Source organism: Protopterus annectens, chromosome 1.part1 (genome assembly GCF_019279795.1).
Source record: "Protopterus annectens isolate FY-2018-M chromosome 1.part1, PAN1.0, whole genome shotgun sequence".
NCBI lineage: Eukaryota > Metazoa > Chordata > Ceratodontiformes > Protopteridae > Protopterus > Protopterus annectens.
Genome location: NC_056726.1, coordinates 783,735,535 through 783,763,258, shown reverse-complemented (window position 1 = coordinate 783,763,258; position 27,724 = coordinate 783,735,535).

Genomic DNA, 27,724 nt, shown 5'->3' with positions numbered 1-27,724 from the left:
CCTCTTTATGCCTAAGTGCAACTGTGAAGTTTGACTGTGATCAAGTGAAGTCAGGCTACAGTAGTATATTTCATTTTTTCCTCGTATATGTGAATGCAAACATGCTCTGCTCCTGACAAGCTAGACCAATAGGTTCATAGGTTGGTACTAGGCTATCGGCCCTAGGGCCTATACAAGCCTAGCCATAACAATTCCCTGGCTATTTCTTCCCAAACTATTTACTTCCCTGGACCCCTGTCTAGTAGGGCGATTGACGTGATCCCCGGGGTGAATTTCCTTTCTCCCATCCAATCATCAAGGTTCCTTTTGAAGAGGGCCAAGGAGGCACTCTGCTTGACATGTATGGGCAGTCTATTCCAGAGTCTGGGGAGTCTCTGGGTCAGGAACCTATCCCTCCAGCATGTTTTGTTTATTGTGATGACAAGGTTTAGATCACTGGAGCGTGTGGTTATGAGGGATTGGGATGTCTTTAAGTGTAGCATGTCCAAAAGCTCTGGGTTTGACATGGCCTTGTATGTTAAGCACAGATCTTCTCCGAGTAGACGATATGTGACAGAGTACAGCTGGAGTTTTTTAAGGCGGTCAGCATAGGGCATCTGCTTTAGGCCTGTGATTCTTTTAATGAGGTATTTTTGCGGCCTTTCCAGTTGTTGCAGATGTCTTGAGAAGTACATAACAAATGGGGCACTGTATTCTATAATGGGTCTAATGAGGGATGAGTACAGTGGGACAATGACCTCTTTTTTCTGGACGAAAAGCCCTTGGTGATGAGGTGTGCCACATAGAAGGATTTCCTGACTGTTGTGGTGATGTGGTTATTGAGGTGATACCACTGTCCACCTGTGTCCCTCACACCTTCGGTGTTTAGTGTACTGCCACCAATGTGGTAATTCACAGGTACATGTTTTTTCCCAAGGAGGATAACTATACATTTCTTGGCATTGAGCTTAAGCCCATGGCTCTGGCACCAAGCATCTGTTTTTGCAAGGCCCTTTTGTAAAATATCCACATCATTTGGGGATTCAATAATGGCTCCCAGTTTGCAGTCATCTGCGAACTTTGTTAGCCAGAGTCTCTTAGTGTTGGCTTGTACTTCAGAGAAGTAGATGCCAAACAAGAGTGGTCTCAGGACTGAACCCTGATGTACTCCACTTGTCACTTGTCTGGAGCTGGATTTGGAGTCAGTTACTTTTAGTGTGGGTTCTGTCAGTAAGCCAGTTGGCAACCCATCGAGTGACGCAGGGATTACTGCCCAGCTTAGTAAGCTTATCTATGATTCCAGAGTGGGGGATGGTGTCAAAGGCCTTGGCGAGGTCCAGATAGGCTGTGTGGACTGCCTTACCCTCATCCACGGCTCTGGAAACTGATTCGAAGAAATCAATCAGGTTCAGGAGACAAAATCGGCCCTTCACAAATCCAAACTGGGTGGGGTCCAGTGTTTGAAGGTTGTCAATATCTTTATTTATAAGTTCCATGATAATATTTTCCATGGCCTTGCAGATCAGGCTCGTCAGACTGATGGGGCGGTAGTTCCCGGTATCCAAGGTGGCTCCCCCCTTATGGAGTGGGATAACTGTAGCTGTGCGCCACTCAGTGGGCACGAAGCCTGAGGTGAGGGTATGATTAAACATGACACTTAGGTGAGGTGCCAGTTCATTTTGTAGTTCATGTAGTACACAGCCCGGGATGTCATCTGGTCCCATGGATACTGTATTCTTAGCTTTGGAGAGTGCGTTTTTTTACCTCTGTGGCCATTATTGCCAGAATTTGGCAATCTTCCAGTAATGCGATGGGCTGTTTAGGGGGTGAGAGGGGGGTGAAGCTGGCACTGAATCGATCTGCCAGGATATTGGCAATATCCTTGGAATCAGTATATTTAATGTCATTCTGTTGTACCTCAGAGCCGATCTGAGCATTGCCATTTACATTCTTGACATAGTTATAGAATGCCTTGTGGTTGCCTTTGGAATCTTTGGCAATATTATTTTCAAAACTAGCTTTGGAGGATTTTACGAGGGATCTTAGCTTCTTACTGACGCTGGTAAGGGAATTTTTTGCATCGCCGGATTTTCCTCTTTTCTGCAACAGTTTCATCCTTTTGTTCCTTTTTTGGAGGAGATCATTAAATTGTGATCAAGTAATTAAATTGTGACCAGGTAAGTATAAAATCAGTTACTTTCCCTTATAGCAGCTGCCTCCTCACTTCTCAAAGTAACCACTTTTGGACTGCACACATCTTGTGTCTTTGCACACATCTTGTGTCTTTGCTTGTCATCATAATATGGTCTCTTGACAGGCGCAGTTTTTGCTGCTCATTATGTATAACCACACACCTTGTGATCGAAGTTTAAAAATAAAACAAGAAATATGGATCAATGCTATGGGCAGTATGTAACATCAGTGTTACCCACACGTTTATCTTGTATCCTCCCATTTCATTTCTTTTACAAAAGTCCCAGTAAAAGAAAAGTGTCCCTGAAAAGTGCAGTCTGAGCTCTGTTTCTGAATGAAGAGGGATCACTGGTAAGCACTGACATCATACGCATTTAAGCAACCAATGTCAGTGCTTACCTCACTCAGTAATGAAAAATAGGTCATGACTAGCTAATCAATGGCCTCACACAACAATAGGCCACGGATTAGCTAGCCATAACCTATTGTTATGTGACACGGAAGAAAGTCATTTTAATTTTTTTTTTTTTTTTGGTGGGGCATTATTTTACTACTACTACTTCTATTTTCCTAACTAAATATCAACCTCACAGCCATTCTTAGTGTGAAAATGTGTTTTTTTTTTCAAAATTATAAGACAGAATTCATAAGCATTACACAACTGCACAGGGCTGTTCTGTAAATGAATGTGCATACCAGAGTCCAATGCAAGTCATAAATACTGTACCTACATCCAGTTCAAAGGACTTCCATGTAGTAGTGCATGTAACTTCCCATTTCACATGCACCTTCTTTGCAGGTCAGTACTACTCATTAATGGATATATGCACTTGTAAAACATACTTGCAAATGTGCATCACAGGCTGCAGGTGTTATTCATACATAATAGCTGGATTATGTGATTAACCAAGCTGTGTCCTACTCAGCTACTACAATCTGTGAAGATTGCTAGTACTTTGCAGGTTGACACACGAAACAGGCTGTCTACAGAGGTTAGCACAATGCATATCAGTTTATGCCATTCTATACTACGAACCAAGCCTTACACCTTTTTAGTACTTTCTACAAAATGGATAACGCAGAATGAGTCAGACACAGAGTTGCTATTATAACAGCACATAGTTCATAGAACATCTACACAAATTTTCATTTTTAAATCATGTTATTTTCCTGATCACACATGAAAACACACTGAGCAAATCCTATTCATGGTACTTTTCCTAGTGCTTTTAAATAAGATTAACAGTTTTGATGAATTCATAGGCAGTTACTAGGCATGCAGTCCAGAAAGTCATTGAGGAGCCTAACCCAATTTTTCCAAAGCACAATCTGGTTAAGTGACTTGCTCAAGGTCATGCAGTAGACAATTGGAGATTGATGAAATCAAATTGGTGGCCACAGTAAGAAACTCATTAATAGCTCATAGCTTTAAATCTTCCATGCTGCCAGAGTATATACATCAGAAGTTAATTTGGCACGTTTGGGCATTGCATAAAAGCAAAAGTGGTCATTGCCATTAATATAGATAGAATAAATGCAATTCAGATGAAGACTAGAAAATGCGGTTTTCACCAGAAAGTGTATTATGAAACACAAGAAGAGCTTAATAATTAATAATAATTAATAATAATTTTCTTGGGTGGCGAAAACCAGGGAACCTCATTTGGCTAGGCTTACATAAGCCCTAGGGCCGATAGCCTAGTACATAACTATGAACCTATAATGTGTACAGTCTTATCCACCTTCTTTTTATTTAAGAAAAATGTAGATGGCGTAAACAACGCTACACGCCAAATGAGTCAGGAATTCCAACTGCCAACACACCGCCAATAGGCAAGCTACCACAGCGTCTCAGGTGGATATATTCACAATAAACAATTCTGTTGTTGCCAATCTGCAATCACGGACTCCACGGCCAGCTAATTTTCAAAATTTATTAATACAAAACAATCCAGGTTTTAATACGAAACAATCCAGGTTAAGCGCTTTCACACACTGAAACGTGTGCTTCCTCAGAACAATATTCTCCTGCACACATACTGCTTAAATAGCCAAATTGGCGCTCAAATCAATTAAAACAGTTGTTGCAGTTTAAAGCTATATTACCATTCTAAAACCTGTATAAATATACATATTGACGTGTGCATAAGTTACATAAATTTAATACATAAACAGTGTGCTCATAATATAAGTCGATCAATCGTATTATGTGCGGCAATACCAATGTGCGAAATTGTATCCAAAATAATTAATTATAGGATGTTTATAAAATATTGATTATAATATTGTCTAATGCATACCTATTCTATATATCATATATCTCAAAGGGAATAATTTATTATCTCACTCTAACACCTAAACAAATATATATGTGCGTTAAAAACTCCTGCTAAAAAATCCTTAAAAATACCTATATAAATACATATATAAATAAATAAATAAATACGTATATATGCACATAAAAACATAATTAATAGTAATAGTGTACATAACCTAATACGCATGTAAAACGTTCTCATACTTCTAACATGGGTTTAACAGATATGTATTCATTTATTCCTGGGAGTGTAGTTGCATCTGTCAAAATTTGCCAATAGCATTCCCTGAATGCTAGATGCCCTTTAATATTACCCCCTCTGGGATTGACCTTAATTGCTTCTAAAATACAAAACCTAAACTCATGCTCTACTCCTTTGTTAATTATGTGCTTTGCTAAGGCATTTTTCTCATCTTTTTTCCTTATAGAATATGTGTGTGCATAAATCCTTTTCTTGAACTGTTGTTCAGTTTTTCCTATATAATAGGATGGACAAGCTGTACATTTGGCCATATACACTATATATTTAGTGTTACAATTCCCCTTCTTTGTAATTAATTTAGTCCTGTTATAATTTCCCAATACTATCTCTTTTTCTTCCATAATGAATTGGCACTGATTGCATGCACCACATTTCTTAGTACTGCCTATATTGCTAATCACATTTCTTTTTGAATTGTTCTCCAAAAGCGATTTCAAGTTCTGTCCCATTCTGTAAACAAACCTTGGTTTTATTCCTAATATTTCCAACATCTCATCACTGGTTAACAATATATGCCAATGATTTCTGATAATTTCCTCTAACCTATTACTATATGGACCATATTCAATAACACAGGACCTACCATATGTATTAACATTCACTCTATTCACTAATTCCTCTTTATTAAATGTATTATTCTTATACTTCATTCCCAACAAAGGTGCATACTTCTTCCCCCATTCTTTAATAACTTCTTTATTCACCTTTTCCATCATTGTACTTTTGTATCCTCTATCAGCAAATAGTGAAGTAATAAATTCAATCTCTTTTAGCATATCCCCATATTCGGATGTCATTCTGAGTGCCCTTATACATTGTCCCTTATAAATATTTTTCTTCGTCTTAATCGGATGACAACTCCTGTAGTCCAAGTATGAATTGGTGAATGTGTCTTTTCTGTGTATATTAGATTTGTATACTCCATCCCCTCTGGAAATCAAAGTGTCCAAATACGGGGCCCCCACATTATTACAGGTTGAGGTAAACTTTAAAAAATTGCTACTATTATTCAAATAAGTAAAAAATACCTCAAAAGATTTCATGTCACCTTCCCACATAATATATATGTCATCCAAAAAACGTGAATAATACTTAATTCTGTCCATATATTCACTGGAAAAATTGTCTTCTGTTCCCAACTTAACATTACCAGGTTGGCAAAGATTGGGGCACAGGCCGACCCCATTGCCACACCTTTGACCTGTCTAAATAATTCTCCTTCGTAATAAATATGATTATTATCTAGCACTATGGACATTAACTCATTTATAAGTTGCACTCTATCCCAATCCATCTCGCCATATCTATAAATACTCTCGCTAAATGCTTCCAAACCCTCTACTTTGGGGATACACGTAAAAAGATCCACTACATCTACGGAGGCGAATAATATGTTATTGCTGCTTGTATATATAGGAAAACTGGCTAAAAATTCCCATGAATCTTTAACCAAATGTTCGACCTTATTATAAATATGCTTTAACATGGTGTCGATAGCTACCCCTATAGGAAAAGTTTTAGATTTGCTACCTGATATGATGGGTCGAAAGGGTGGGTTATTAACATCTTTATGCACTTTTGGTATGCCCACCATGGTAGCTAAAGTTGGATTTTCTACCCTAAGAAATTTATATAAATCATCTGTAATTCTATTGTCAATCAGATATTCTTCCAGGTATAAATCTATCCTTTTATAAGCTATGTTCAACTCATTGATGGATATACTCTCATAATTTTTTTGATCATAAAGTAAATCTTGTATTTTATTCTTGTATTCCATACTGTCATATACCACAACCCCCCCCCCCTTATCAGGTTTCATAATCCTAAATTCAGAACTAGTTCTTAATTCGTCCAAAACTTTAGTTTCTTCAAAAGTTAAATTGGTATGACCCCCGCTATTCCTAAACAATTGTTTTTTGTGGTAGATGTCATATGTAACAGCTCTTTCAAATCTACCTACCTCCTTGTTCATCATAGGCATAAATGTGCTTTTCCTCTAATATTTTCATATTTGCATCAGTATGAGATTCCCCTTTAGATGAATCATCCTTGAACATTATAGCCAAATTTAGTTTCCTTACATATTTCTTAATATCACAAACACAGTCCACTAGTCTAAAGTTTCCTGTGGGTATAAATTTCATACCTTTGGAAAATAATCCAAAGTGGGCCCTATTCAATTTCATATTAGTGTAGTTGAATATCTGAAAATTGTTATACCTACTAATATGCCCTTCATTTACTATAAGCATATCACAGCCTCCAGTGCTCATGTCTGAAGCTGCATTGTTTGAGCTATTCACCTCCATGTCCTGTCTTTTGTCCATTTCTGGTATTGCTTTCTGTTGTAGTCCTGATAAAAATTTTGATAAAAATTTTCCCCTTGTTCATTAAAATTAAAATTATCCCTTCTTGTATTCACATCACCCCTATATTCCTTATGTTCCCTGTGTGGTGTCTGGTATATTTTATTCCAAGAGTATGCCTTACCTATATTGTATTGCTCTACATCCCTAGTATATTTTTTATGTTTCCTTTCTAAAATCTTATCTGTTCGCTTTTTTGCTAAGTCAAATTGCCTATAATATAACTTCTCCCATTGTGGAAATAGTTTGTCATTAACAATTATTTCATTCAAATGTTCAATTTCATGCAATTCCTTGCAAAGTTTTGCATCATAGTATTTAATCAACATTTTAATATATTCTGTACCAAATTTATCAAACAATTTATTAAATTCAGAGCACACATCATCAGTCCAGTCTATGCCCATAGGGGCTTTGTAAAAAAGTACAGTTTTGTACCTACCATAAATGTAGATGTTCGAGGATTCCCTTGCTGCAGTCCTGACTATTGGGTATAGTCCAGCCCCAGTCGGCCCGAATACCAGAGTATAAGGCTGACGTCGGTCATGGCGCCTTAGACTGACGCCAGTACGTCAGGGTACTAATGCGCATGACCGACGTCATTTCCTCAGTCTTTTCTTGCCCCAGATGTCAGAAGACCCAAAAAGACAAGTCCCAAAAACAACCTGCACCAATAAACATGTACAATATATACAGTAATATATATACAAAAATATAAGCATGTAAAGGCACCTACACAACCACCCTGAAACACAGAGGGAAGGAGGGAGATTGGACTGCAAGGAATCCTCGAACATCTACATTTATGGTAGGTACAAAACTGTACTATGTTCTTCGGCTTCCCTTGCTGCAGTCCTGACTATTGGGTAGAATCCCAAAGCAGAGGTAAGGGAGGCTGGCAAATTATAAAGTAGCAGGAGCTGACAACATGCCTTGTAAAACAGCTGTGGCAAAACCAGCTCTAGACTTAGAGTATATAGGCAGGTGATAATGCCTAGAGAAAGTATGCACTGAACTCCAAGTAGCTGCTTCCAGAATATCCTTAGTTGCCACCCCTTAGAAATGCTGTTGAAGTGGCAGTAGCCCTAGTGGAATGAGGCCTAATCCCAGCTGGAACCTCTTTGCCATGATGGGAATAACAAAATGCAATGCAAAAGCCAATCCACCTAGAAATAGTTTGTTTTGACACAGGTTTGCCCTGTGAACTTAAAGCAAAAGAAACAAGTAACTGCTGAGACTGCCTAAAATCTTTAGTCCTGCTCAAATAATAACGCAATTGCCTGTGTACATCTAAAGTGTGCAAAATCTTTTCCCCTTTATTTTGAGGATCTGCAAAAACGTAGGCAAATGAATAGTTTGGTTTAAAGCCACACTAGAAACCACCTTAGGCATAAAGGAAGGATTAGTGCGTAATGATACCCTGTCCTTATGGAAAATCAAAAGGGCACTACTGCCATAAGGGCCAGCAACTCAGACACCCTTCTTGCAGAAGTAATAGCCAACAGAAAAGGCGACTTCCATGACAAATATTTCAATTCAGCAGTAGCTGCCGGCTCAAAAGGTTGTAGAGTAAGTTTTTCCAACACAAAATTGAGATCCCAAGCAGGAGTAGGAGCTCTACGTGGGGTCTTATATTCTTTGCCCCTCTAAGAAACTGCTTGAACAAAGGATGCGAAAACAAAGGTGGGTCACAATCATAGTGAGCTGAAATTGCTGCAGCATGAATCTTTATGGAAGAGAAAGACAAACCTTTGTCCAATAACTCAGTAAGATATTGAAGAGCCACACTCAAATTAGGCTCTGAAATCTCCAAATTCTTTGCTGTACACCAAAATAAAATCTCTTCCATTTTTCTGCGTACACTCTCCTAGTACTAGGCCTTCTAGCTTCCATAATCACATTTAAAACTTGTTGAGGAAGCTGAGACCTTCCATGTTTCAACACAGAATATGCCAAGCTGTGAGATGGAGAGATGGAAGCTTGACATTGAGCAGATGACCGTCCTTCTGAGATAACAGATGAGGAATCAGAGGTAAAGGCCATGGAGGCTTCTTTACAAGACTCCTTAGAAGTGGGTACCAGTGTTGCCGAGGCCAATCTGGAGCTATCAAAATCATCCTTGGCCTGTCCTGTCTGACCTTTAGTAATACCTTTGGAAGAAGAGGTAGAGGTGGAAAAGCATAGACATGAAGGTTTTTCCAACTGAAAGACAGAGCATCCACTTTCCAAGCTGTGTGATGAAACCCCTTTGTGCAATACTTTGGCAGCTGGTGGTTTAGTGGAGAAGCGAACAGATCTATGTCTGGAGTTCCCCATGACACTGTCAATTTCTGAAATACATGAAGATCCAGTTTCCACTCGTGGGGATCCATGATTTGTCTGCTTAATACATCTGCTAGGAGTTCTGTGCTCCTGGCAGAAACCTTGCCTGAAGAGTCAGTTGCAGGCTTAACGCAGTCTCCCATAAAATCATTGCTTGCCTGCATAGAGGATAAGAATGTGTTCCTTGCTTGTTGATGTACCACATGACAGTTGTGTTGTCTGTCAGAATCAACACCTGCCCTGGAAGAAGTAACTCCTTGAACGCCATCAATGCAAACTGGACTGCTAACATCTCCTTCATGTTGATATGTAGATGCTGTAGTCTGGCAGGCCACTTGTCTTGTATCCACTTTCCATTTAGATGAGCTCCCCAAGCAGTGTCCGAGGCATCTGTCGTTAAAATCTGACTCGCCTCTGGCCGGGTCACAGAGAGTCCCTTGTTTAGGTGACATTCCTGAGCCCACCACAAGAATTCCTTTTGAAGGCAAGGTATTATTTGAATGACAGTGTCCAAATCTTGGCAGTGCTGTGTCCATACATTTTGAGATACCATTGCAGCTTCCTCATATGCAGTTTGGCATTGGGAAGCACCAGAATACAAGATGCCATGAACCCTAATGCTTGAAGGACTGTCCTTGCAGTCAGCACGGACTGATGAGATAGTTGATGGAAGTAAAGTGACAGACTCTTTTGTTTGTCCGGGGTTAAAAGGCCATCTGGGCTGCTGTATTCAGTCTCACACCCAGAAAGCACATGTCTTGAGAGGGTACTAGACTGGACTTTATTTCGTTCACAGAATACCCTAGGCATCTTAGCACTGCTATGACATATTCCAGATGCTGTAGAAGGTGTTCTTTTCTTGAGCCAGAATCAGGCAGTCGTCCAAGTAAGGATAAATTTGAATGCCTTGAAGCCTGAAGTAAGCTATCACTGGAGCCAGAACCTTTGTGAATACTCTGCAGTAGATAAGCCAAAGGGCAATGCAGAGAACTGATAATGAAAATCTCCAGTTCGAAACCGCAGATACTTTCTGCAACTTAGCCTTATGGGCACATGAAGGTAAGCTTCCTTGAGATCCAAAGTTACCATCCAGTGATCCTTGCCCAGCAGAGGTAACAGTTGCTGTAACGTCAACATCTTGAACTTGGGAATGTCCAGATAAGTGTTGAGGATAGATAAATCCAAAATTGGTCTCCACGTGTTCCCCTTCTTTGGTACTAGGAACAGGCGAGAATAAAATCAAGCCCCTTTCTGACACAGGGACTGGCTGAATAGCCCCTATCTGGAGTAACTGAGAAACTTGCTTGAGAGCCTCTTTTCTTTGTGGAGGAGGAACATCTGGCATGCCTTTGAAAGGGGCATTGTGTGGAAATAAAATCTGTACCCGCGATGAATGATATCCAGCACCCATCTGTCTTGAGTGATTAAATCCCAATTTTCTTTGAAAAGAGACAATCTTCCTCCCAAAGGAGCTGCCAGACGAGAGTCCACTGGCAGCTGAAAAGGCAGGTCATTGGTTCTGCTTACGAAAGGACTGACCCCTGCCCTCACCAGAAGTCTGAGCAGGTGAACTGTCTGATCTAGGCCTAAACGAACCTTGAGCCCTGCCCCTACCACGTCTAGATCTACCCCTAGACTGGGAACCATAAGCAGGATATGTCCACCCCTTAGCAGGCCAATTTCTACTAAACTTGGAGGCTGCACCTGCAAAATCTTTAACAGTCTGCATAGACTTAGCTTTGTCCTCCATTTTCTTTAAAACTGCTTCCACAGGCGGTCCAAACAACACATCAGACTGTAAAGGAGCATCCAAAATCCTGGTCTTAACATGCTCAGCTAAATTCTGATCCTTCAACCATGCATGTCTGCGAAGAACAGAACTAGTAGCAGCCACCCTCGAGGAGGCCTGAACAGCATCAAAACCACACTGCAAAGAATGCTTACCCACTTGTTCAGACACATGAACCAAATCCAGCAATTCTTTACACTCAATACCTTCCGCCAAAGCATCCACCTTAGATTTCAATTGTGAAAGGAGATAATTCTGATATTTCAGCATATGAAATTGACAATTCAACGCCCTCATGGCTAGAGTGGAAGAAGTATATACTTTTCTGGGGCACCTATCCAAAGCCCTTGCCTCTTTATCAGAGGGTACAGGATTTTTAACAACAGAAGCTTTAACACCTTTAGGCCCCTGAGAAACAGTTTCTGGGTCCGCCCTGGGACTCTTAAACAAATACTTATGAGCTTCGGCCACCCTATAATACCTATCAGGCTTAACAGGAGCAGGAGGCAAGGAATCAGGGTTCAGAGAAGCCTCTGCAAAAACATCCTCCACCACATTCAACACAGGAGGAATAGCTAAGGGCCTATGCTGAGGCAAAAACAAGAATTCCCTAAGCCTTTTTCTGGAGTCAGAGTAATCTTGGCCTTCCCATTTAAAGTGCTCCCTCATGGAGTGAAGAGTCTCTGAAAATGAAAAATCCTCAGGAGGAGAAGCAGAAGGAGTGGAATCATCCACATCAGAATCAGAATAAGCAGGAAACTCTTGCAAGTCTTCCACAGAAGACTCTGAAGCCTGTGAACACTGTTCAAAACTATCAAACTCCTGTTCCACCCTAGGCCTCTTATCAGGTGGGGCATAGAACCTCTAATCAGAGTAATCAAATCTTCAGCCATTTTAAGCATATGTTTCTTAGGCACAGAGCCGAAATGCTAGGAGAAGCCCTACAGAAGCTGAACTTGGCCTTCCTCTAAAAGAAGCTCTGGAAACAGAAGGAGGCCCTAACTACCTTGGGAAGAGAGGGAAGAACAGTTACCTGAGAAGCCCCTCAGCCTGGCCTACTTCCTGAGAGGGCACATCCTGTAACAGTAAAGTATCTGCCTGAGACTCCATAGAGACTCCTGGCAAAACCTCTGGCTCCTGAGCCTTCTAAAGGACCGACGTCCGGGACTGCCGGTTCCTCACCCTAGACTTCACTGTTTTGTCCTTGCGCTTCTTAGATGAAGCAGGCGGAGCATCCGGCGGCATAGTATAATTGCAACGCTTCCCAAACACTAACCTAGCACAATCAAGCCTCCTCTTAATAGTGCGCTTATTAAATCTAGCACAAGAGCGGCAACCAACAACGTCGTGCTCAGGCCCTAAACAAGGTATACACAATGTATGATAATCCCTATGCGGTATCTGCTTCCCACAAGAAATACAGTTATTCACTTTTCTGACATCCGATATACTGAGGCAAGAAAAACAAAATGTTCCCAACGGGTTACTTAGCCAACTCTGTCGGTCTGAAACTCCGGTTTCGGAAAATCTCAGAACGCCAACCTGCACTCGCAAAATTGCTTCTGCATCGGACCATGCGGCAAAAGACTGAGGAAATGACGCCGGTCATGCGCACAGTCTAAGGCGCCATGACCGGCGTCAGTCTGGTATTCGGGCCGACTGGGACGCGGACTATACCCAATAGTCAGGACTGCAGCAAGGGAAGACGAAGAACATCGCAATCCCATTGGTATAATATTAGAATTAATGCAGTGTGTTAAATAAGCATTGTCAAGTTTGACTGCATTAATCATATTCAACCTTTTACCAAAGTCATAAATTAAGTCTCTTAAAGTCCCCTTGAACATGTGTGTTTGATTAATTACTCTCTCCTTCTTTTTGTCAAAAACACAATCACTGTCCAAAAAGTCCTTTAAATATTGATCTTTATTAATTTCTTTATTAAGAAATCCAGTTTTGTTAAGCTTATTAATAACAGTACCTTTGGATTCCGATTCTCTTGTAGCTGCATGGACATATGTTTTCATATTTTGGCTAGTTTTAGGCCTAGCTCCCGTTCTCCTTGCTTCCTCCACCATATTGCCAAAAGAAAAATCAAACGTGAACTCGTTTGGTAACATCTTACTGTTACCTAGCTCCGTTGAATCACCCACATTCGGCAAGTCAATATTGTTCACTGTACTGTGTCTAGATACCTGTCCATTCGGTATATCAGGTGAGGAAGTGAGAACAAAATCCTTCACCTGTTCCACCGGGCCAGCCTGCCCTTTAACATGTTGCACGCCCTTAACACATTCACCGTTCCCTCTGCAGGTAGAGTTGTCGTGACCAGCTGATATGGCTTCACTATTAAACATCCCTCCACTGCTTGAAACAAGGCGGTTCACCAAGTCGTACAGCCTGTTAATCTCTCCCCTCAAAGACGTGATGTCGGAACGAATTTCCGACATTTCACTAACCTGAGCAGGAGTCAAGGCTTCATTTCCTTCCTCATTCATGTCGTACCAAACCAAAGAAACAAGCGTAACTGTCAAGAAAAATGTAGATGGCGTAAACAACGCTACATGCCAAATGAGTCAGGAATTCCAACTGCCAACACACCGCCAATAGGCAAGCTACCACAGCGTCTCAGGTGGATATATTCACAATAAACAATTCTGTTGTTGCCAATCTGCAATCACGGACTCCACGGCCAGCTAATTTTCAAAATTTATTAATACAAAACAATCCAGGTTTTAATACGAAACAATCCAGGTTTAGCGCTTTCACACACTGAAACGTGTGCTTCCTCAGAACAATATTCTCCTGCACACATACTGCTTCAATAGCCAAATTGGCACTCAAATCAATTAAAACAGTTGTTGCAGTTTAAAGATATATTACCATTCTAAAACCTGTATAAATATACATATTGACGTGTGCATAAGTTACATAAATTTAATACATAAACAGTGTGCTCATAATATAAGTCGATCAATCGTATTATGTGCGGCAATACCAAATACTTACATAAGCCCTAGGGCCGATAGCCTAGTACATACCTATGAACCTATAATGTGTACAGTCTTATCCACCTTCTTTTTATTTAAGACTATACATACTAAGCAAAGAGCTAAATTCAGCACAAAGCAACATAGGCAGCTCTCTATGATCTGGTGCTGTCTGGGGGCACCTTAAATATAAAAAAGTAAAAGAAAGCTGTCCTGCACATCCCCCCCATCCTCAATTACTTGGATCCACTCTGCTCGGCTGCTTTGGTTTGTGCTAGTTTCTTCTCTTTTGTTAGCTCAAATGTGGAGCTAAACTAACAGGTCTTTTTAAGCTGGTACGGTTCAACTAGTAAAAGTAACAACAGTTGCAGGAGCTAAATGGCTTGGCTAGTAAAAGTAATGCTACGGCAAATGCAGTATCTAACATTGCTGCAGGAAATGATAAATGAATGGTAATTTCAGGAACTAAAGCGATACAACCAAATACAGCAGTAACTGCAGAAATGCCTGCTCAACATGGAATGACTGCATGCGCACTTGTGTATGTGTAAATGTGTGTGTGTGTGTGTGTGTGTGTGTGTGTGTGTGTGTGTGTGCGCGCGCATGTAAAAGCATAATTCCTGCATTCCACAGTGTAATTATACTATAAAGGAAGTAAGTGATATTAGTAAACAGAAGCAGAATCATATTAGCCATGGTCTTTGGGTAGGATACTTGGTTTTCTTTTTTGTTAACTGGCAGTGCTTATTATTTGAAAAATAAACTAGTCATCAGCATGAAGTTTATGAGTTTTAGTCTTAACTATGAATACATTTTTAATTTAGCTTTTTTTTTGAAGGCACATGGGTGTTAAATGCAATGTGATGGATTATAACTGTTTGCCTGGCACTTAGAGCAAATGAGCTGCTTCCTGTAGTGCAGAATTTGATCTTCTGAGGATTTGTTTTGTTTACTGTTTGACTTTGGCCAAATTGCTTCACCAGAAATGGATATTGGACTGCCCCTGAAAAGAGACTCTTGCATCCAGCGGGTTGTCCCAGACTGTTAGCAAATGCATTACATATCTGTCTTTTCAATTCTTGCACCCTTCACAGAGTCACTGATTAGTGCTTCACCATATTCTTTTTGACTATGAATCCCAGCATACTTCTTTAGTTTAATGGATTGCCAAATGCATTTTCAATAAATATGTGAGTTTCAAGGGAACAGAGATTTACTGGTGCTCTAAGTCTGTTTTTAATGTGTGTTTTGTTTAGGAAATGTGTCAGTGTTTTTGCTGTAAAATTTGAGACAAGTTTTAAATTAAATCCAAATCTCTGAACATGGTTAATGTAAAGAAAATAGTACACACACTGTCAGTTTTGTATAGTACATTATGGCAAATGGATTGAGACAGTCAAGTAATGGAATATTGGTTTAGCCGTGGGAGTCCATTACCCTCCCTAGGGCTCCATTGACCATAAACCAGCTCTGTATTAAGTTAGATCTTCTAGAATCAATGTTGGCACCATCTTTCAAAAAGGGAGATGTGGAGATCAAGGAAAACTACCCTTCGAGATATTATTTTATTTTGCTTTTGTTTACCAGATTTGTCTAACTGGGTTTAGTCAAAAAAAAATTTTTCAGGAGAGAAAAGCTTCAACATATCACAAGTATTTTAAGCAGATATTCCATAGTCTACATGAACAGACATTAACTAATATACATCAACAATTAAACATTTGTTTACTAATTAGGTTGCATTCCTGTGAAATAAGGGCAACTATTGCAGTATAAAACATATATATGCATCAGCAGATGTTAAAATACTGAGCATTTATATTAGTGGGTTTATCAAACAGAAAATAGATCATCTGACTGGTACTTAGAAATTTAAAGAAATGGAGATGACGGAAGGAACCAGGTAGAGCATACAAAGTTAATACAGTATGTGACGTCCCCACTCTGGGCTAGAAATTAAGGAGCTTGAGTCCTCACCACTGACACTGAAGAGGGACGTTCACTTGGAACACAAATGGCTACACTCAGTATTTCCAGCTGCAGACCTCTCTGCATCAAGCACAGTTTCCCTTAAGAGCACACAGGGAACACAGTCAGCCCAGGGTCTGGATTTTACTGTCTGTCTCCCTCCAGGTCCCCAATAAGACTCCCAACTGGCAAAGCTTCAGAGTTAAGTCCTCAGCCAAGTGCCCAAGACAAATCCTCCATCACTCTCTCTGTGAAACTAGTGCATTGTGTCCCTACTCCAAGTAGCTGACAGACACACACATACACCCACACCCACCTTGAGTTTTGATTTACACATACACACCTGGGAAAGGCGGCACAGGTTTACTAGCTATCTCCCTTTCTGCCCAGACTATAAGAGTTATGAGTGCCATCAGGCACTACAAAGCCAGATACCTAGGGCTCTTACAAGGGTACCCAATTATACTGAGTGAAATCAATATTAATACAAATGGTAGTTTGCAAGGCTTTCAAGAGTGGTCAGAGTTATCACCAAATAAATATATGCAAATACTCTCAAAGCTTAAATATTTTCTAAAAAAAAAGGCCAGCCATAATGAAAAGTTTAAATATACTTCATAATAAATAATAAAAGAAAAATAAACTACTAAATATCTGTTTACAATAAACACCAGAGTTTCAAGTTAGAGAGAATATTGAAAAACACTGATGAAAAGATTTGCAGTTATAGAAAAACAATATTTAGCTAATCTCACTACCTATTCCTGATTGACTAAAAGAATTATTGTTCCCTAGTTAAGGTATTTATTACCACAAGGCAAAATGATGTGGGTGAGTGGTCCTTGTTGTCAGATCCAAGGCAGAATGCAGAATACTGAGAGCAAACTCCTACTATTATCTAAATATTATTTTTGGCTTACAGAATGATGTCACACACATCTAGTCATCTGACTCTGTTTCCCATGATATCACCAACACTAGAAGCTGACAGGATTTTAGCACCTATGTGTTACCATACACAGAGCTTTGCTCAGATCTCCTGGAAGCCATAAAACTATAAAACACTTCTACTCTTCTTACAGGAACTACAATCTATTCTCTAGCACAGACGTTGTGCCTCTGCCTCCATTCAAAACTGTGGGATTACATCTTTATGGCTTAACCCATTAAGTAATTTAATTTCAAGAATATTTTGCAAAGTCAGTTTGATTAGGATTAACCTCTTCACTTCCAGTATATGCTGTTACAATGTATACATTTAATTCAGTTACAATAATACATGTACATTTCTTTTCCTTCCAGGAAGGTTCACTGTTGATAAATTTTAACATAAGCAAACCTCATAAATACATTTTTATCACAAGTATCTGTACAAATCAGTTTGATATACAAATGGCATATAACTATTTACAAAATTCCAGCTAGCTGTGCAGGCTGGCATATGTTAAAAATCCACTGTCCTATTTTTTCTGGCATGGCTGGCAGTACCTCCTATCTTCACACTGTAGTTAAGAGGTGGGGTATAAAGCAAGTTCACAGATAATTATATGCATTGTTTATATTAGAAGTATAGATGTACGGGGTGAGCAGTTTACTGTTTTCAGGATTCGTTTTGTTTACTGTTTGACTTTGGCCAACTTGCTTCACCAGAAAGGGATATTGGACTGCCCCTGAAAAGAGACTCTTGCATCCAGTGGGTTGTCCCAGACTGTTAGCAACTATGTATATGACTGGAAAATGGTAGTAAGCCTATTCAGGTATTGGTGAAGACTGGCTGTGGGACATAAGACTCTGAAAGAACAGAAACAGTTTGACAATATAACAAGATAAAGATAATAGTGGCATTTATCCTGGAGATGTACAGGAGCAGATCCATTGATTCGATATGTGAAGTTTTACTTGTGTTTAAATGAGTTTGTATTCTGGATGAATTTCAGTACTAGTGGGATGTGGTTCCATAGTTTGGCTGTACTATTTGAATACAGAGAGTCATCTGCAGTATTAGATGATTTGGTTATTGTGATTAGTGACTTTTCTCTACAGTGTAAAGTTCCATTGGAGGAGTAGTGTTGTACTAAATTTTTAATGGCTAGGCAATTTTCTGGTTTATAGAGAAGTGTATTGTAGTTAGCTGAGAAAGAACTAGGTGCTGTGGTATTTCTAAGCTGTTTAATTCCCTGAAGGCTAGATAGCGGCGTGTTGAGCTCTTAAAGTTTACTGCAAATTTGGCTATTTTATTATAACAATGCTCAAGCTTGGGCAGTTTATACATCTTTTGGCTATGCCAGTGAGGTAAATTCTTATATATAACAAAGATTTTAAGGAAGATACATTGCAAAAAAGATTGCTTTCACAGAAAAGATGGTGGATAACTTGAGCCATTTTCAAAATTCAAAAATGACAGGGCAAACGTTGAGCAGTTCTGGAGAAAATAAGCTGCTAACTAAGTAGTACTGCCATCTTAACCAGAAGATTGGGAAACTATTTTGAGACATCATCATGGGCCAAATGGTCTTTATCTCTCACAAGACTAATGTCGAGAATTGGGTCGATATGCAACTTCAAATTTTCTACAAAAATAAATTTAACAAATCTCTACAAAGCATTTTAAAGTGTTAATATCAATTAAGTCTCCAATCCAGTTACCTACAAAACAACTGCTTGGATTGTAACACACTGAAATGCAGTATCCAGACAAAATTCACACATAATATATCGTTTCAGCAAATGAATCTTATGTACTGCAGTACTGCTAAATTATATGTGATAATTCCGTGCTGATAATATATTAATACACGTAGCTCAATGAAAATTCTTCAGCAGGCAACTACATCCACTGCAGCATTTAAACTTCAGTTATGTAATAGCTCAGCACTGTCTGCATTATTTACTCATAAAGAACTGTACAGCATTCATAAAAGATGACTATCTGCACTGCAGCACTCAGATTATGTCTGCCTAGCTACTCACAGAATAAAATTCTAAAAATAAAAAGTCTACTGAAAAAGCAAACCACAGAGAAGCATCCTAAAATGTCTCACATAAACAGGCACACATTCGTGCACACATACACACACTGACAGATTGACAACACACAAATCCTGCCTTACTTTTATATCTGTGATTTATGTTTTCCTACAGGATTAGCTGCAGGTCTAGGTAACTTGCAGCTTAATTATTTCCATCTCAGTTACTGCCTTATAACTGTCCCAAGCATTCTTGAATTTAATTCTTCACACTCCATCATTAAGTGTTATTTCTGCCTCATGCATTCTTGAACTTGCTAATTGCTTCTAACTTTTCTATGAATATGTTTCCTCATATTGCTCCTCAATGCTCACTGTGTCTTGTTATACTCCCATATACTTTTACTAATAGTTCTGCATATGAAGCACTCTTTCCATAGAAACATAAGATGATCATTTAAATAATTTCCCCTATTGTGAGCATATTCAAAAGTCAACAGGCCTCCAAATTATATTCCAAGCTTTGTTTTTTTTTTCATTCAGTCATTCAGAAAAACGTTAGCAACTCTGAATATGGTTGAGATATTAATTGATTCTAAAAAAAAAAAAAAAAAAAAAAACCTGTCTTTTTGCAGGTTCTGCTTATTTTGAAAGCAGTCTTCTTTGTTCTTAAACAAGTAAGTTTACATTAAGGACTGTAGGGCAGGGGTATGCAAAGTAGACAGATTACTATACATTCAAATTGCTACATATGTCAGAGGTCATGAGTAGGCCTACCAACTCTGTGAAGACATTCATTACATACCATCTGTCCTTCCATTCATCCACCCATCTAGCCACCTACTTTCAGTAATTAGTTTATCCATTTCAGGGTCACAAGTTGCCGTAGCCAATCACAACAAGCAACAAACCTGAAGCAGGAAATCGGTATTAGCTGGCACACCAGTCCAATGCAGGGCACATTTACATGCTCACACAACATGCACACACAAAGGTTCATTTTACACTATTACACTGACAACCTCCTAGACACTTTTGCTGCCTGTTTGAAGCAAGCAGAGAAAAGGTCATCATCTTGCCTGATTTTTAAAACATCTTTTATGTTTAAAGGAACATTCTGGTGATGGCAGCCCTTAAGTCAGACTGCACAACTGTCCCTATTTTGGAGGAATGTACCCTTTTCAGGCCTGATTTACCCCTCCATTTCCACCCATCACTACCCCCTACGAAATCCCTTCTAGCATATCCCCCTCCCCTAAAATATCAACAGGAAGCAAGTCCTGTTGGTCTCACAAAAGCCAAAAACACTGCTTCAATGAGCCCATACAATATCCCCAGTCCCCTTCCAAATAGTCTAAAACATGGCCTAGCATGAAAACTTGAGGTGCTCTTCAACTGAAGCTTCAAATCAAATTACATGCCAGGTGAACAGATGGCCACAGTGGTCATCCCTCTTTATAAGGTGGACCATCATCCAAGCCCAGGAACTAAAGACTCATCTGTCTGACAAGTCTAATATGCAAAGCCATGGAATGAGTTATCATGGAAATGATCAACAAGAACATTGGCAACCTAAAGACACTGGAACAATCCCAGTTGGCTTTGTTAAGGAAAGGTCTTGCCTGCTCAACCAAATAGATTTCTTTGAGAGGGTCATCAAGGCTATGGATAAGGGGGAAATGGTGCATACCGCCTACCTTGACTTGGCCAAGGCATTCAATACAATAACCACTCAGGTACTGTTGACAAATTATCAGAACTAGGCGTAAATCCCTACATAACACAGGCTGGCCCACAGATAGGACCCAAGAAGTCAGGATCAGTGAGACCACCTCCACCAGAAGACTAGTCACCAGCAGAGTAGAGTACACAAAGGCTGCATGTTGGGCCCACTCCTGTTTGGCATCTACTTATCGGAAGTCAAGTCTAATGTCACAAGCCTTTGGATCTCCAAGTCAGCAGATGACTGTGAATTGGGAGCTATCTTATATTCCCTCCATGACACCACCATCTTACAAACAAATGACTGGTGCCAAAGCCACAGATAAAATTCAATATGAAAAAATGCATTATAGACCCCTTTGGGAAATTGTCCACCCAAACTAATTACTCCACTGATAAAAACACCCTTAAAGAGCTGACCCAGTAGTTATGGATCCGGGAACATATGTAGACAGTAATAGAACAATGATGATTCATAGGCAAGCAGAATGGAATAAAATATGCCTGTTACTTGTGGGTCTTGATGCAGAAAAAGCATTACTCTGAATAACCTGGGATTTTATGAGTAGAGCAATGGAAGCATTTGCATTTCCTGATGCCATAATAAGGTTAATTAGAAGAATATATGAAGGATTGAAGGCAAAAATCAAAGTGGGACGGTTCCTCTGTGATAAGTTGCGTCTGAACAGAGGAACCAGGCAGGGGTGTCCTCTTTCCCCTTTATTTGCATTATATTTAAAACCACTGTCAAAGAAAATAAGGGGCTCAGAAATTCAAGGAAATAACTGATATGGTGTTCAATGACTGCGGTGGTTGTGCTGCGGTAGCATTGTCGCCTCACAGTAAGACGTTGTCCTGTTCGATTCTCAGCTAGAGCGTCTTCTGTGTGGAGACATGCGTGAATGGGCGTACCTTCGTTGAAGGTTGTGCGTCAGGGCTGGTAACTCGGCACATAAAAATCTACTGCCAATCATTAGCGGACCGGAGTTCCGTTGTGGCGACCCCTAACCAGGAAAAGCCAAAAGACACAACTGATATAGTGTTCAAGAAAAGTTTACTTTATTTGAAGATATTATTTTTTACCTGATGGACCTGGAAATGGACATCTGAGTGTTGTGGAACATCATGAGATATTTCAAGTTTTTTTCAGGATATAAAACTGATGAAGATAAAACAAAGGCTACAGCTATAAAGTACATACCCACACACAAATTGCTTCAGCAATGCCCATATTTATGGGGGCATGATAAAATAAAGTACTTAGGAGCAATGATTAAAAAGGATTTTGTTATGGCAGCTAAGGACATGTGGGAAGAGATAAAACAAAAAACAAGAAATTGTAAGCTCTTGCGTATGGATATGGATAGCAAGATACAAGCAGTAAAATGTTTTTAGTCCCTATAGTTTTACATATAAGCCAGGCATAGTTTTTATCAACCAGAGGAGAAGTCGTGAATAGTAGTTAATAAAGACTTGAACAATTTTATTTGGGAGGGAAAGAGGGCAAGAGTGAAGTAGGATAAGTTCATCCTCCCAATAGAACAGAAGGTTTATGGTTACCTGCTTGAAGGAATAATTTAGAGCTACATAGTTAAGACTCTTACACATAACACAACCAGAAAACTACAATTCAAAGCAGAAAAGGATGATGATGATAAAGCTGGAAAGAATTGGATTTTGGGCATAGATCCTTAAAAAGACTAGTTATATAGAATATTATATTCATAAAGTAGCAGAAAGTATACTAAGAACTAAGCCAACACAGGAATGGAGAAAGGAGATTCTGATGATAGAGATGACTGCAATTAGGGGTACAGAGAATAGGCAAGAGGGGGGATGGAATTTACTGGAGGAAGCTGTCAAAGGAACCAAGGCACTGGGAACAAATAATTAGACAGGGAAAGATAATACAATGGGAAGAGGCTAAGAAGACATTTGGATTGCAGGCTATTGATTGTCTTCCCCTCTCAGGAATTGATAGAGTATAGACAAAGAGAAAGGGATAAAAGAATCATAAAGGAAAGACATGCATTGGTTGAGTTTTTAATTGAATCTAGAACATAAGCTGTTGTTAAAAAGGCATAATTAGTATGGTACAAAAAATACAAAAAAAAAAAAAAAAGATAACTATAAGAATTAATCAAAAGTGGTCAAGAAAAGATCGGGAAATGAAACTAGACATGCAATTCACAAAAAAACAATGTGAGGACATATGTATAAGCTCCCAAATATGCAAAAAAAAAAAAAAAATATTTAGGATTTTTTGCTTGGAAGCATTTGCATTGATACACATATACCCCAAGCAGACTCCAAAAAAAATTTCCGCAGGTAGATGTCAAATGTTGGAAGTGTAATGGAGAAGAAACAGGTGCCTGGGAGAATATGTTCTTGGAGTGCAATGAGTTGGCAGGCTTTAAAAATTCCTTTCAGAGTACTCTGTCATGAATACTGGGCAAGCAAATAAGTGTAACAAAGGAAGTGATTATTTTTTTTGAACTGGGGAAATAGGCTCTGTATTGCCTAGACATAGTAAGGCCTTAATTTTAATTTTAGTGGCTGCCAAAAAGCAATTACTAGAATGGAAATCAAAATCTAACCCAACTACAACTGAAGTAGTGAATAGTGAAGGGTTGGAGTAAATTACAGACAAAAAAATTAAAACTGTGGGAACAATACATGCAGCAAATGTTTTGTTTGAGGACAAGGTTTAACAGAAGACAGGAATTGATCAATTTATGCAATGTTTATTTGATTATATGATATATAACAATATATGTCATATAAAAAGTTTGTAAATACTAGACTTGTTAATATGATTTGATTACTTATATGTAAATGTAAGTGTGCCTATGTCACAAGTCATAATTCAATAAAAGTGCCTTTTTAAAAAAGAACACAGCAACATTTAAGCAAGATCAGGGAAAAGTAAACTACAAACAGAAACAAATCTATTAAGGATTTAGTCTCAGCAAAAATCAAACACTGCATCATATAATATCTCCCTTTAACAAAGCATTCATCATAAGACAATGGCTTCAATTCTACTACATCAGACATTTTCACAACCAAAATATTTTAGTGACTGGTGACTCCAAAATGAGAGACCTGGATTTCCCATTCACTAGTCTGAACAGAGACAATGTGACTGCATTGACTTTCAGGTGCCAGGATCTCTTATATCTCAAGGTTGCTTAGGACTTTGCACCAGGCACTTCATGGTAGTTGTACATGTGGAGGGGAATGACATAGAAGAAAAACACAGAGGGAGAAACAGAAAGACATGTCTGAGTTCTGTATGTGTATCACAAATGCAGGTAAAATCCTAACACTAAGATTCCTCCATTCTCTATGAATGATGACTAGGTACAAAGAAAAGATGACTGCCTTCATCAATTGTCTAACAACTGGTGTCATTCAAAAGGATCCCGTATGCGTCAGTATGGGATTAGATGCTTGACAGTCCTACTTGCTTTGCAAAAAAATGGTCTACATTTCTTGTTCAAAGGCTTCAGCATACAAATTAAAGCTCTTACTATCCCTGTGGTTCCCATTTTTAGTCAAGGTTCAGTTAATGAACACTTACATTACTAACATATCAATATTAGTATCAAAACACAATCAAACTATGGTGGCTCTGCTTAATGCCAGAGGTCTAAGCAACAAGCTACCTGACCTTAAAGCACACCTGCATTTGGAAGGCATCCATACATGTACAATCACTGAAACCTGGTTTAAATACCCAGAAAGTACTCACTCCTTAGCTGGCGTTTAAAACTTACCATGCCATCAGACCCAATGGCAACTTTGGTGGCATGTCCATAGTTGCCAAAGACCATGTCACCTCTATAAAGATTCCTAGAGACCCACAAATGGAGCTTATCAAACTCTAAGTCACACCAAACAAAATCAGCTACTAGCTTCTTGTCTGTTACAAGACACATTCCATGATCCAGAATTTCATTTCAGGTTACTAAATGTACTGGGAATCTACAGAGAAAAAAAATAAGTTATGTACTCACCATAAAGTTCCATTTGTGTTGTCCATTTCATTCTTCCTCAACTAATGGGTTTAGATCCAATCCTCAGATCTGACTCAGCATTTATACTAGCTCGTGGCCTCAAAAAAATTCCTTCCCTACCCAGACTGCACCAACCCCTAACATCTCTCAGTTCTTGTTTGCTGCTTGACAGGAAGACTATAACTGATATGCCATAACTGGAGTTCAGTACAAAGGACACTGATGTCCTTGAAGCTTCTCATTCCTCCAGAAATCATTCATTAAAAATAAAGGGGTTGGTGGGTGGGGAGTTGAGGAAGAATGAAAATGACCAACAACAGACGGAACACTATGGTGATTACCTAACATCTTTAACTGATGTTGTCAATTTTCATTCAATCCTCAGCTAATGGGACAGAGTCCACAGCTACTTAAAATCCTAGGTGGACTCTAAGGAAGGAAGGAAGGAAGGGTACTCCTGAGTATAGTTCAGCCAAAGACTGCTCTTCTCCTTGAGACCAGATCTACTTTGTAATGAGTGATAAAAGTATGAGGATTTGACCCAGTTGCAGCTGCACAAATGTCATGCATAGACGCTTTATACTGGAAGACAGATGAAGTTGCCATAGATCTGGTTGAGTAAGCTTTTATTGGCTTTGGTAAGGGGAGATTCAATTTGTTATAGATAAATTAAATGCAAGCTGGCATCCAAGATGGTATAGTGATTAGTGTTGTCACCTCAGAACAAGAGGTTCTCCAGTTCGATTTTTGGCTGGGGTATCTTCTGTGTGGAGTCTGCATGTCCTCCCTGCGACTGCATGGGATTCCTCCAGGTGCTCCGGTTTCCTCTCACATTCCAAAGACATGCAGTAGAAGGATTGGGCACTCTAAATTGGCCATATGTGCGAGTGAGTGGTATGAATGAACTACAGTGGCTGGGCTAGTCCCCCAATGGTGTAAACCTTGGCTCAAGATGATTGTTACTGAAGTGACGCCCTGACCCCATGTGCAAAATGGGAAAAAGTGTTTTGGATTGGTAGGTGGGTGGATGGATGGATGGAAATGAAATGCAATCTGTCAACCATCTAGCTAGAGTTACCTTTTGTAAATGATTCACCCAATTTAGTATCTGCAAAGAAAACAAATAGTCGATCTGTCTTTATAATTTCTTTTGTTCTGTGTAGGTAGAAATGTAATTTTCTATGAACATCCAATAAGTGCAGCATATATCCCCCTTTATTTGCAAATTCTGGAAAGAATACTGGCAAGTTAATGCATTAGTTAATGTTGGATTGTGACGCCACCTTAGGAAGGAAGGAAGCAGTGGTACGCAATATGACCTTATTCTTAAGAAAAATCACATTTGGAGGTTTACAAGATAATGCTTGAATTTCTGAAATTCTTCTAGCAGATGTAATTGCCACTAAAATTATAGTTTTCCAGGTCAGGAATTTGAGATCACATTTAGCTGCTGGTTCAAAGGGAAAATGAATTAAGTTTTACAGTACCAAATTTAAATCCCATGATGGTGGCGCTGGGTCCTTATAAGGGGATCTTAAGACAGTACCTCTCAAAAAGGCCTTACACCGTTTGAAGCCAGTGAAGAATTTTGAAATCCTGCATGAAAGTTAGAAATTGCTGTCAGCTGGACTTTAATAGCTGATGAACTCACACCATCATTAAATAAACTCACCAAACATTCCAAAACAGACTGAATTGGAGCTGAGAAGGGGTCTATCTGATTTTGTTCTGCTCACCAAACAAATCTTTTCCATTTACTGCTGTAAAGCTTCCTAGTAAAGGGTTTATGGGAAGATAAAACTATGGAAAAGAAGGGGAAGAGAGCATTGGTTGTCTGGCTATTAAAGGAATTGGAGAAACCACATTGTTAGTTTGAGGTTTGAGATATCTGGGTGAACTGTGCCTGCCGGGTGAGGCAGGAGGTCTAGAAAAGGCTCCAGAGTCCATGGAGGACACAACAGAGTAGGCCAAACGATGGGAGACCAAATCTGTCGAGGCCAGTAAGGTGCAATACGGATGACTTTGTTCTTTAACCGGGCTGCATTCTGCAGGAATTTGGAAATTAGGCGAATCACAGGATAAGCATACAGTAGATCGGGGTGGGGGGCAATCGTGGAGAAGAGCATCCCTCGGCAATTCCCCAGTGGGGGGATAAAGGCAAGAAATCTGCTGCGCTTATTGTTTAGGGGAGAGGTAAAAAGACTGCAGCAAGGCTGGCCACACTGACTGAAAATCATATCCGTCACTTTGTTGTTGAGAAACCTTTTTAGTTCAAACTTCCACTTGTTAAATGGCCAAAAATAAAAAATCCACGAATTTAAAGGCCAAATTTATTAAAACACAAAAACACAAAATAAAATAACATGTCAGAACCTGGATTAAGTGCTTTCATCTCCCCTCCAGAGACTTCATCAGAATTAACCTCCAACTTGCTTTACCCATTAAACTAGTTATCACTCGTCCCTCATTAGTTGTCCAGTTAAATAAACTAGATAAATTATCTAATATTTAAATCAATACTTTTACATTCACAGTATATATGAAGCCTTTTAAAAAAACGTTTTAAAATATTTAAGGTCATTGTCAAGTAACATCCTATATGAAACACATTATATTTCATGTTTAAGTTAAAAATCTCTAAATATGAGAGTGTAATAAATATAACAGACTTACAAATTACACAATTTTTCTCTAGAACCATATAACAATAGCAGCATAATATCTGTGCTGAACATATATACTTGCATATTATGTAAGTTCCCTCTATATAAGCTAAACTTCCTTTAATATAAATATATATATATAACATTTATAAAAATATAAATATA